Raw genomic sequence first — 10760 nt, 5'->3', positions numbered from 1 at the left:
TTGGGTTAGGGTTAGGGTTGGTTAGGTTAGGGTTAGGATTAGGGTTGGGTTAAGGTTAGGGTTGGGTAGGTTAGGGTTAGGGTTGGGTTCGGTTAGGGTTCGGTTAGGGTTAGTGTTTGGTTAGGGTTGGTTGGGTTAGTATTAGACTCCATCAGGATATTATGTTTATCTGTGATTATTGGATCATCCTTTCCCCTCACTAGACTGTAAGTACTGTAAGAATAGAAACACTGATGTTGCTCTTTCACACTTGGCACAGAGTCGACACACAATACTTATTCACGGAGTGAATGACTGACTGAATGAATGAATGAAGGTGATAAGGGATACCTTTTATTAATACTTTGTATACAGATTCCAGATATCACATTAAGGGACAAGAAGTACAAAGATCCACAGAACTGATGTTTCTGATATGGGCTGGCTTTTTCCCCCAGCAGATTAAGCAGAAACATGTAATGTCGATATCCTATACCAAAGTGCCAGTGTGAGTCCTAGCTGCTCTGCTTCTGCTATAGCTTCCTGCTGATACACTTGGGAAAGTAGAGAAAGATGCCCGACCTATGTGGGAAACCAGAATGGAGTTGGTGGCTCCTGGCTTCAGCCTGGCCCAACCCTGGCTGTAAGTGGCCACTTGGGGAATGAACCAGTAGACAGAGCTCTTTTTTTTTTTTTTTTTTTTTTTTTCCAAAATAACAGGATGCTCAAAAGCAGAACATACTCAGTGAGAAGGAAGAATTTAGGAGAAATGATGAGAAGCAGTTGGTTCCTGCATTGTGGTGGAGGAAGGCAAACAATCAGGAACAAAGCCACACAGGAGGCATTACATAGCCCATGAGTGTGAGTATGAGTGAGAATGAATGAGAGAATAATCAACGAGGGAAGATCAGTCTACGAGGAAGATTGAGCCATCTTGCCCAACTATATGAAAAGAGATTTGGCATCACTTGATGGTCTGCCATTGTCAGATCTGCCATCAGATTGACAGCAAGGCCCACCACAACTCAATCAAAGGAGTCTGTAATGTGTGTCTTCTGCTATGGAACACACCTGCACTTCAAACACTGGAAAGTGGGCTTAAAGGGCACACTTCTTCTGATGTACAAAATTTAGAAATCCAAGGATAAGTTATTTTTTCGTAACACACATTGTCCATGAACTTTTTGAAGAGCCCCTCCATGGTACGAAGGTTTTAGAATCTTGGGTGGGATAGGTCAAGGAATAATCGCTCTCACTGAACTGATGAAGTATAATCCTACTGTGTTGGGTAGGTATTAGAAGTCCATAAGGACTGTTTGAAAAGCAGCATGTACACACCAGGAAAATCCCAAGAATGAGGTTGGAAGGCGTGTCCAGATGAAGCAAAGGAAGTATAACACCTAGAGAACATGGGATGACAGAGGGGAATCGGTGTCTTGCTGGACTCCAACGGCTGGGTTTTCTCTGAGCCTAGTTGAAACCATGGGACAGCTTGGCAGCAACAGTTTAACTGAAAAAGTCATCACCTGAATCTTTGTTTTCAAATTCTTTTCTTAATATTTATTTATTTTTATTGGAAAGGCAGATTTACAGAGAGAAGAAACAGAGAGAAAGATCTTCCATCTGTTGATTCACTCCCCAAATGGCTGCAATGGGAAGAGTTGAGCTGATCTAAAACCAGGAGCTTCTTCTGGGTCTCCCATGTGGGTGCAGGGGTCCAAGGCATTGCACCATTCTCTATTGCTTTCCCAGGCCACAAGCAGAAGGCTGTATGGAAAGTAGAGCAACCAGAATATGAACCAGCATCTGTATGGGATCCCAGCACTTTAAGGGAGAGGCTTAGCTAATTGAGCCTTTACACTGGGTCCCTCAGATTATTTTTCCTAACTAGCTCCATATGGTGCTCATATACTTGGAAGAATTTTCATAAAGGGTGGTAGGTGATTGGGGCCTGGGTCACCTGGCCCAGGTCCTTGGGCCTGCCTGCTGTGCAGTAGATGCTGGGTCCGTAAGCCCTAGGGGCAGGGAATCTGGCAGAACCAAATCACCTAGCTCAAACCCTTAGGTCCATCTGCGAGAAATGGTCCTCCTCAGTGGAAAAGACTGAGCAGTGAATGGTAGGCCCTGATGCGCATGGAGGATATGACAGCCCGTTGGAGCCTGCAAGGGACAACTGATACCATAGCAGAGGAATGTGAGCATTCTATCCGAGTCAAATGATGACAGTAAAAATCCAGTTGAATGGATACTGCAAGGATGACTGTGTCAGCCAATGGGCATTGGAAGGAATCCTTCATCCTTGGATCAATGATCTCTAGAGCATTTCAGAAACCACCTGGGCAGAGCCGTCAGAGTGTCCGTCTTATCAAGACTCTGGCTTGATGTTGGGTGGCCAATCCAATCCCTCCCCTTATATCTCTCCTCTTCCCTTCCCTCAGAAACAGGAAGAAGAAATAGAAAATTTGGAAATAAAGAAATGGAAAAAGAATAAATGGTTTTATCATGTAAAAGAAAAAGTATACCATCATGATTTAAGTTTTATGATATTTTGTTTTCTAAACATAAAAGCAATAGAAACCCATTTTCATTGAGAAATAATTAGAGCCAAGAAAGTTAATTTTTTTTAAAGATTTATTTATTTATTTTTACTGGAAAGGCAGATATGCAGAAAAGAGGAGCGGCAGAGAGGAAGATTTTCCAACCAATGGTTCACTCCCCAAGAGGCCACAATGACTGGAGCTGAGTCAATCCGAAGCCAGGAGCCAGGAGCTTCCTTCAGGTCTCCCGTGTGGGTTCAGGGGTCTCAAGGCTTTGGGCCATCCTCCACTGTTTTCCTAGGCCACAAGGGATGGGAAGCAGGGCTGCTGGGACATGAACTAGTGCTGATATTGGTTCCTGGCATATTGAAGGCAAGGAGTTTAGCCACTACACTATTGCACTGGGCCTGAAAGTTAAATTTATTCATAACTCATCATTCATAAGCAATTTGCTATTTTGTGATCTTTCAATCTTCTGCTCCTGTATGTATACTACTTTTCCCTTAACACATAGGATTATGCTGAAGTTATATTTTTCATCTTGTTTTTATAGTTAATGTGCTATTATGAGTATTCTTCTTGTCATTAAGTTTTATTTAGACTATTCTAATGGCTGGTTAATATTCTACCATTGGATTCTAGCCCCTTTAATCAATATCATGTTATTGTACAGTTAATGTATTTTACATCTTTTACTAGCAGGAAATCAACTTCATATTTTCTTCATACAATAGTCTTTTAGAATGTGTTTTATAGCAGATTTATTAGGATATAATTCATATCTATATTTCACCTATTTAAAGCAATGGCTTTTAGTACATTGACAAAGTTGTACAACCATCACTTGCCAACATCCATTCTAGAATATAGAATATTTTTAATAACGGCTTTCTGTCCCCTACCAAAAATAAAAAGCAAAAATCTGTACACTTTAGCTATTGCTTTTCCAGCTTCTCCATTCTCCTAATGCTGGGCAATCACTACTTCACTTGTTATGCCAACAGATTTGCCTATTCTGGCATTTTATCTACGTGGCATCATATGATACATTGTCTTTTGTGACTGACTTTTTCATCTAGCATAGCATTTTAAAGTATATCCATATTGAGCATTTATCAGCAGCTCATTCCCTTTATGACTAAATAATACTCCTCTGCATGATGTGCTTCCTTTTCTTTATCCATTCAACTGTTAATGGACATTTGGGTTCTCTCTAGTATGAAAATATTCCTGTTAATATTTGTGTAAAAAATTTATGTGGACATATATTTTGTTGGGTGTGGTGTTTCTGGACCACATGGTAACCTTATGTTTAGCCTTTTGATCTGTTGCCAGACTATTTTTCTTTTTTAAAAAAGGATTTATTTATTATTTTTATTGGAAAGTCAGATATAGAGAGAGGAGGAGAGACAGAGAGGAAGATCTTCCATCTGATGGTTCAATCCCCAGGCAGCCACCAGAGCTGGAGTGGAGCCAATCTGAAGCTAGGAGCCAGGAGCCTCCTCAGGATCTCCCACGCAGGCACAGGGTCCAAAGGCTTTGGGCTGTGCTCAATTGCTTTCTCAGCCCACAAGGGAGCTGGGGGGGAAGTAGAACAGCAGGGCTGCCAGGATTACAGTCAGCGCTTATATAGGGTCCCGGTGCATTTAAGCCAAGGACTTTAGCCACTAGGCTATTTTGCTGGACCTGCCAGACTTTTTCAAAGGAGCTGTACTATATTACAGTCCTACCAGCAGTGCATGAGGGCTCCACTTTCATTACATCCTCACCGAAATTTATTTTTTGTCTTTCTTTTTTGTTACAGCTATCCTAACAGCTCTCCTCGTCTTTTTCATCTGCATTTCCCTAGATACTAACAATGTCAAACACCTTCATGCACTTGTTGGTCACACGTACATCCGCTTTGCAGAAAATCTGTTCCAGTCTTTTGCTCATTTTTCATTTGTGTGTTTCACTGTTGAGTTGTAAGATTCAGATTCTAGATTCAGGTTCTTATCAGATATAAGTTTTACAAATATTGTCTCCTATACTGTGGGTTGTATGCACTTTCTTCATGGTATTTTAGGAAAGACAAACATACTTCATTTTGACGATGCCCGACTTAACCATGTTTGTTGTTGTTGCCATGTTTCAATGCCACACTGTAAGAGGCACCATTGTTTGGTGAGGCAGCTAAATGGCAGCTTGGGACACCTGCACCCATATTCAAGTCCAATCTGGTTTCTTGCTGATGTGCAACCTGGAGGAACAACAGTGATGTTTCAAGTACATGGATCTGTGCCATCCACATGGGAGACCTGGAATGAATTTCTGGCTCCTAATTTCTACCCACTCCAGCCCTGGCTGTTGCAAGTATTTAAGTGTGGGGGAATCTCTGTGTGTGTGTCTTTCTTTCTCTGTGTCTCTCACACACACTTCTCTCAAATAAAATTAAATGAATAAATAAATAAATCTCTTTTCAGGGCCCATTAAGGTAGCCTAGTGGCAAACAACCATGTCTTGGATGTGCCAGGACCCCATATGGGCAACAGTTTCAATCCCGGCGGCCTTGCTTCCCACCCAGCTCTCTGTTTGTGGCCTGGGAAAGCAGTTGAGGACAGGCCAAAGCCTTGAGACCCTGCACTCACACAGGAGACTAGGATGAAGCTCCTGGCTTTGGATTGGCTCAGTTCTGGCCTCCGTTGCAGCCACTTGGGAAGTGAATCAATGGATGGAAGATATTCCTCTCTGTCTCTCCTCCTCTTTATCTGACTTCCCAATAAAAATAAAATAAATCTTTTTAAAAAGAAAGAATTCACTTGAGAAATGCTATTGGTGTTAGCAGGAGCCCAAGGGATGAAAGAATGACTAGGCTGCCAAGCCAAGGAAAGTGAGAAGAATTTGATTTTGCTTCTGAGAGACCAAAGGGAGCCAAACAACCAAGGACAGAGGAATCCAGCAAGCTGACCGAGAGCTGGCATGCCCAGTAGGAGAGGCAAGCAGAAATGCCAAGAGGTGGCATGGCCAAAAGACTTTTTAAAAATCAGGTGTGATGTTAGGTTATTTGCTCCATGGAGTCTGAAATGACCCTACCCACCTCCACCCCCAAATCTTCTATAAAATCTGCAGCATTCATCTATGCCTTGAGCAAGAGAATGGGATCAAGTTTCCTCTCTGAGTTAGTACTTCAGACAGAGAGAAAAACAGAGGCTGGAGGCAGAGGTGACCTTAAGGACAAGAGCTTCAAGAAATCATAGAAGTCTCCAGGGTGCTGTAATTCTCCCACAAGTTATAGCCTGAATCATAGGAGGAGACCACTAGGAGATGAGATTTGCCAGAACTAACCTAGATTTTGGAGGCCCAGTGGACACTTAGTTAAATTTCACTTTCAGGACCTGGCACAACAGCCTAGTGGCAGAAGTCCTCGCCTTGCATGCTCCAGGATCCCATATGGGTGCTAGTTTGTATCCTGGCTATCCCACTTCCCTTCCAGCTCCCTGCTTGTGGCCTGTGAAAGCAATAGAGGACACAGCCCGAAGTCTTGGGACCCTGCACCTGTACGGAAGTCCCAGAAGAAGCTCCTGGCTCCTGGCTTCAGATCAGCTCAGCTCCAGCTCCGGTGGTTGCGGCTACTTGGGGAGTGAATCAGCAGAGGAAGATCTTTCTTCCTGGCTCTCCTTTTCTCTGTAGATCTTGTAAATCTGCCTTTCCAATAAAAATAAATAAATCTTTAAAATATATATATTTTTTCACTTCCAGTGTAAAGAAATCGAAGCCTAATTAGAATGACTACTTCCTTTCAATTGTTATTAAAAACTACTGCAAATAAAAGTTTTGAGATTAAGAGTAGTACAAGAGATACCCACACAGACTCACTCAAATCCACTCTTAACATTTTGCCTCATTTGCTCTATCTCCCGCTCTCTTACTATTTGTGTTTTCCTCATGAAACATTTAATAGTAGGTTTCATGCACCAAGGCCTTTTCTCCTTTTCTCCCTAAACACTCCAGTGTGTTGCCCTAAAAACAAGAATATCTACACATAAGAGTTATCTACTTTGATGAGATTTATATAAATGCAACACTTTCATTTAATTTCTTATTCATATTCCAGTTTTCTTCATAGGTTCAACAATGTGGTTTTAAAAAGAATGTTCATTTTATAATTTTTATTTGAAGGGCAGAGTTACAGAAAGGAGTGTATGCGTGCACGTGTGTGTGTGTGTGAGAGAGAGAGAGAGAGAGAGAGAGAGAGAGAGAAAGATTTCTTCCATCTGTTGGTTCTTTAGCAAAAAGGCTGCAATGGCTGGAGTTGAGAAGAAGTGAAGCCAGGGTCAAGCAGCTTCTTCTGAATCTCTCACATGTGTGTAGTGAGCCAAGGACTTGAGCCATCCTTTGCTGCTTTCCCAGTTCCCAGTAGAGAGCTGGATCAGAAGGGGAGCAGCCAGGACTTAAACCAGCATCCACATGGGATCCCACTGCCAAAGACAGAGGCTTAGCAGTGTTCCACGCCACTGTGTTGGCATCCAGGACTCAGACCCATGCTCATAGGAGATGCAGGTGCTGCAGGTGGAGGCTTTACATGTGCCACGGCACCAGACCCTAAAGATTGTGGGATTTGTTTTTTGTTTTTTGTTTTTTGTTTTGTTTTCACTCAAGTGTGTCTATGGCGGGGAGGGCTGATTGCAATAGGCAAAGCTGGACTGAATACTGGCCCAAGGACTTGAGACATTGTCTGCTGCTTTCCCAAGCACATCAGCAGGGAGCTAGATGAGAAGTGGAGCAGCCAAGACTCTAACTGCTGCCCATTGGAAAGGCAGGCACCACAGGCAGAGGTACCATCCTCAAATTTGGATTTTTTTTTTCTGTTCAACGAATGTTATTCTATTTACAGAGCTATAGAGGTGAACAAATCATTCTGTTCATTCTCACTGCTTCTAGTTCTAAAGTCATTTCTTAAGAGCCCGTACTTTTGGGAACAGCAGCAACAGAGTTCCAACTGTGGCACTTGCATACTTTTTTTTTTCCCTAGTCTTTCCCCCTTGTGTGATTAGGCAAATGTGTAAATCTCATATGTACACATTGGTCATAAGAACATACAGATTCACATATTCTACAGAGTTGCAATTATAATAGAATATATATTTTTAAAAGCCAGTATTTAAAAAAAAAGGTTAAGTTCCTTGCAACCAATATTTACTGTTTTGTTTTTATAGTTCTACAGAACTTGTTATGTTTTTAGATATTTGTGAATTATACTTTATCTCATTTAACCATTTTTTACATAGTTTCTCCTAAAATTCAGGACTCTAATTCAGAATTTTAAAAAAATTGTTAAGCTGTCTTTTAGACCCCAGCACTGTGGCACAGGAGGGTAAGCCAGCATGCTGATGTTAGAGTGCCCATTTGAGTCCCAACTGCTCCACCCTGATCCAACTTCCTGTAAAGGTGCCTGGGAAAGTGGTGGATGATGGCCCAAGTATGGGGTCCCTGGCCCTATGCAGGAGGCTCAGTTACAGGCTCCTGGCTTCAGCCCGGCCAGCCCTGACTGTTGCAAACATTTGGGGAATGAACCAGCAGTAGTTCATTCTTTTCCACTCTCTTTCTCTCTCTGTAACTTCAGCTTTCTAATAAATAAATAGGTCCATTAAAAGAGAAACAAAGCCTCTGACGGACTTCGTTCATGCTTTCTGCCAAATGTAAAGTTTTCTGATTTTCGTGCAATGCAGTCGCTTGTACCGATAGACAGTGTCCATCCCTGTCCCCTCCTTCTTTTACCTGAAAAATGAACGTGCTAGGATTACATCTGCCCCATTCAGGAGGGGCTTCCATTCCGTTCCGGGCCTGTAAAAGACTCCCTTGAATATCCTTCATGTAATTTTGTGATGATTCAGACGTAGGAAGGAAAAAGTAAGTATGGTCAAGCAGGTTCAACCATCTCATCTGAATTTACCCTTGAAATGTAAGCTTCTTCACAGAACTGGAATCAGCTCAGATGACTGTATTCTTTCCTCTGGCCCCAGGCCTGCCAATCTACAGCAGGAAAATGACTTATACCAATTGCAGGTATTATTCGAGTTAGTTAATGATTTCAAAATACTCTAGAACAAAGAGATTTCCTGATCACTGCCTGAACCCTTCTAAAATTAACAGAGTGAAAGATTCTGAGATGTTTTGCTAATATCTAAAAAGATAGTCAAAATAAAAGTAAGAGTTTAACAACAACCAAAAACAAAAACAAAAATATACCTTTAGGGAAATTCCCCACAGGAGAATGAGAAATTAACCATGATATAAAAATCACCATTAATGGAGTAATCACAAGGACTGTTGATTTTTCCAATGTGTATCCTATTGATGCTTGCAGCTTTTCTCTCCTTTTATTTAGGTCTTGGTTCAAACAGAACTTTATGATCATCTTACCTGCCCATCCTTTATAAAACAAAAAGTTTCTCCTCTCCCATCCTGCTTTTTCTTTCTTTCTGTTTTCTGTCTTTCCCTAAAGATTCTTTGCTGTGCTTAGTGCCTAGAAATGTCTAGTATATAATAATATGGAATACACATGTATTAAATAAATAGAATATGCCTCCCTAATTTTATTGCACTTAGTAACACTTATTTTTCATCCAACAAGCAGTACTTTTTGTCACTTTTTAAATTGCATATGAGAGATTCTTTAAAAGAAAAAGTCTATTTATGTATTTAAAAGGCAGACTTACAAAAAGAGAGGAGAGACAGAGGAAGAGATGTTGTATCCATTGGTTCACTTCCCAAATGGCCACAGGTTGGTAATGATAGACTGAGGAGCTTCTTCAGAGTCTTCCAATGTGGGTAAAGGGCTCCAAGCACATCAGCCATCTTTCGCAGCTTTCCCAGGTGCATTAGAAGGGAGCAGGATGGGCTATGGAGAAGCTGAACTGGGGCCCATATTGGATGCATGCAGGAGTTTAATTCACCATGCTATAGCATAACTCCAGCCCCTGAGCCAGTCTAAAGTCGGAACCAGCAACCTGTTCTGGGTCTCCCACGTGGGTGCAGGGTCCCAAGGCTTTGGGTCATCCTCTACTGCTTTCTCATGCCACAGGCAGGGAACTGGATGGGAAGGGGAATAGCCAGAATTCAAACTGATGCCCGTTTGAGAGGATTAGCCAATAGAGCCATTGCGTCAGGCCTAGTCCCTTTTGTTCCAAAAGTAAAGTTGACTTGTAGTGGTCAACAGAGACTTACCCCTTGCCTTCAAAGAGGTTATAGTTCGGTCAAAGGGAAATGCTGATAATTGATTTAGTGAGTACAACATACATGCTGCAACGGACAGCAGTACTCATCATGGCAGGACAAAGCAGCAGGCTCATCCAACTCTGTCTTGCAGATTCAAATCCCTGGAGGAAGCAGGACCATGAGGGTCAAGGAGTTCCATCAGGTGACACCTTGCGAGCGTGTGACGAACGTTCATGCAAAGAGAACCATCTACAGAAAGACTGTGGTAAAAGGATGTTGCTGGACGTGGAGATCTACCCCTCTTCCAAATGTGCTGATTTATTTCCTGGCTTCAGTCTTTGGCGTGGTGTTCCTCCTACTGAGCATGAGGAGAATGCCACCCTGTGACCACTTAACCACCTGACTGCCAGTTCCTACATTCTGAAAAACCCTTTGCTGCATGTTGTATGCCACAGCAGCCTAGGCAATGGTTTATTCCACCCTAGATGAACTCTCCGCAGGAACAGGAAGCTTATCTTACATCCTTGGTATCCTGAGACACTAGGAACCCAAAGGGCCTGGCGTGCAGCAGACACTCCCTAAATGTTTGTGAAATGAATGAGCGAATCATTAATTCTGCTCATGAATGTCATTTCCTGAGTCTATGACTTGGAGAAGACTGGAAAATCCCAGGGCCTTTTTGCATCAAGGCAAGGCCAACTGGTCTGTGCCTATGCAGAGACAAAACTATTTCAGATCTGAATATAAACAAATAAGGGCACAGCTATGGTTGCAGGTTTATCTACTTCTGTCTATCCTCATTCCAGCTCTTACTAATGGCAAAGGAGGCAATCAACCACATTAATTTGTTAATGTTTGTCTCCTGTTAGTATTGTGGCAGCAGCTGAGATGGGGCTCAGCACACAGGATACTGGGGGATTGTCTCCGTGAAGGGACAGGGAAACGTAGAATTGGAAAGAACACCAGATATAGGTTCCCTGAAGCCGCAGCCACTGTCCTGAGTCTCCATTGGGAATCTGTGGTAACTGGGCCCATGCCCAGAATGTC

This window comes from Ochotona curzoniae, unplaced genomic scaffold, assembly GCF_017591425.1.
Source record: "Ochotona curzoniae isolate NIBS_2020 unplaced genomic scaffold, NIBS_Ocur_1.0 contig_883, whole genome shotgun sequence".
Taxonomy (NCBI): domain Eukaryota; kingdom Metazoa; phylum Chordata; class Mammalia; order Lagomorpha; family Ochotonidae; genus Ochotona; species Ochotona curzoniae.
This window is presented reverse-complemented; position numbering follows the sequence as displayed.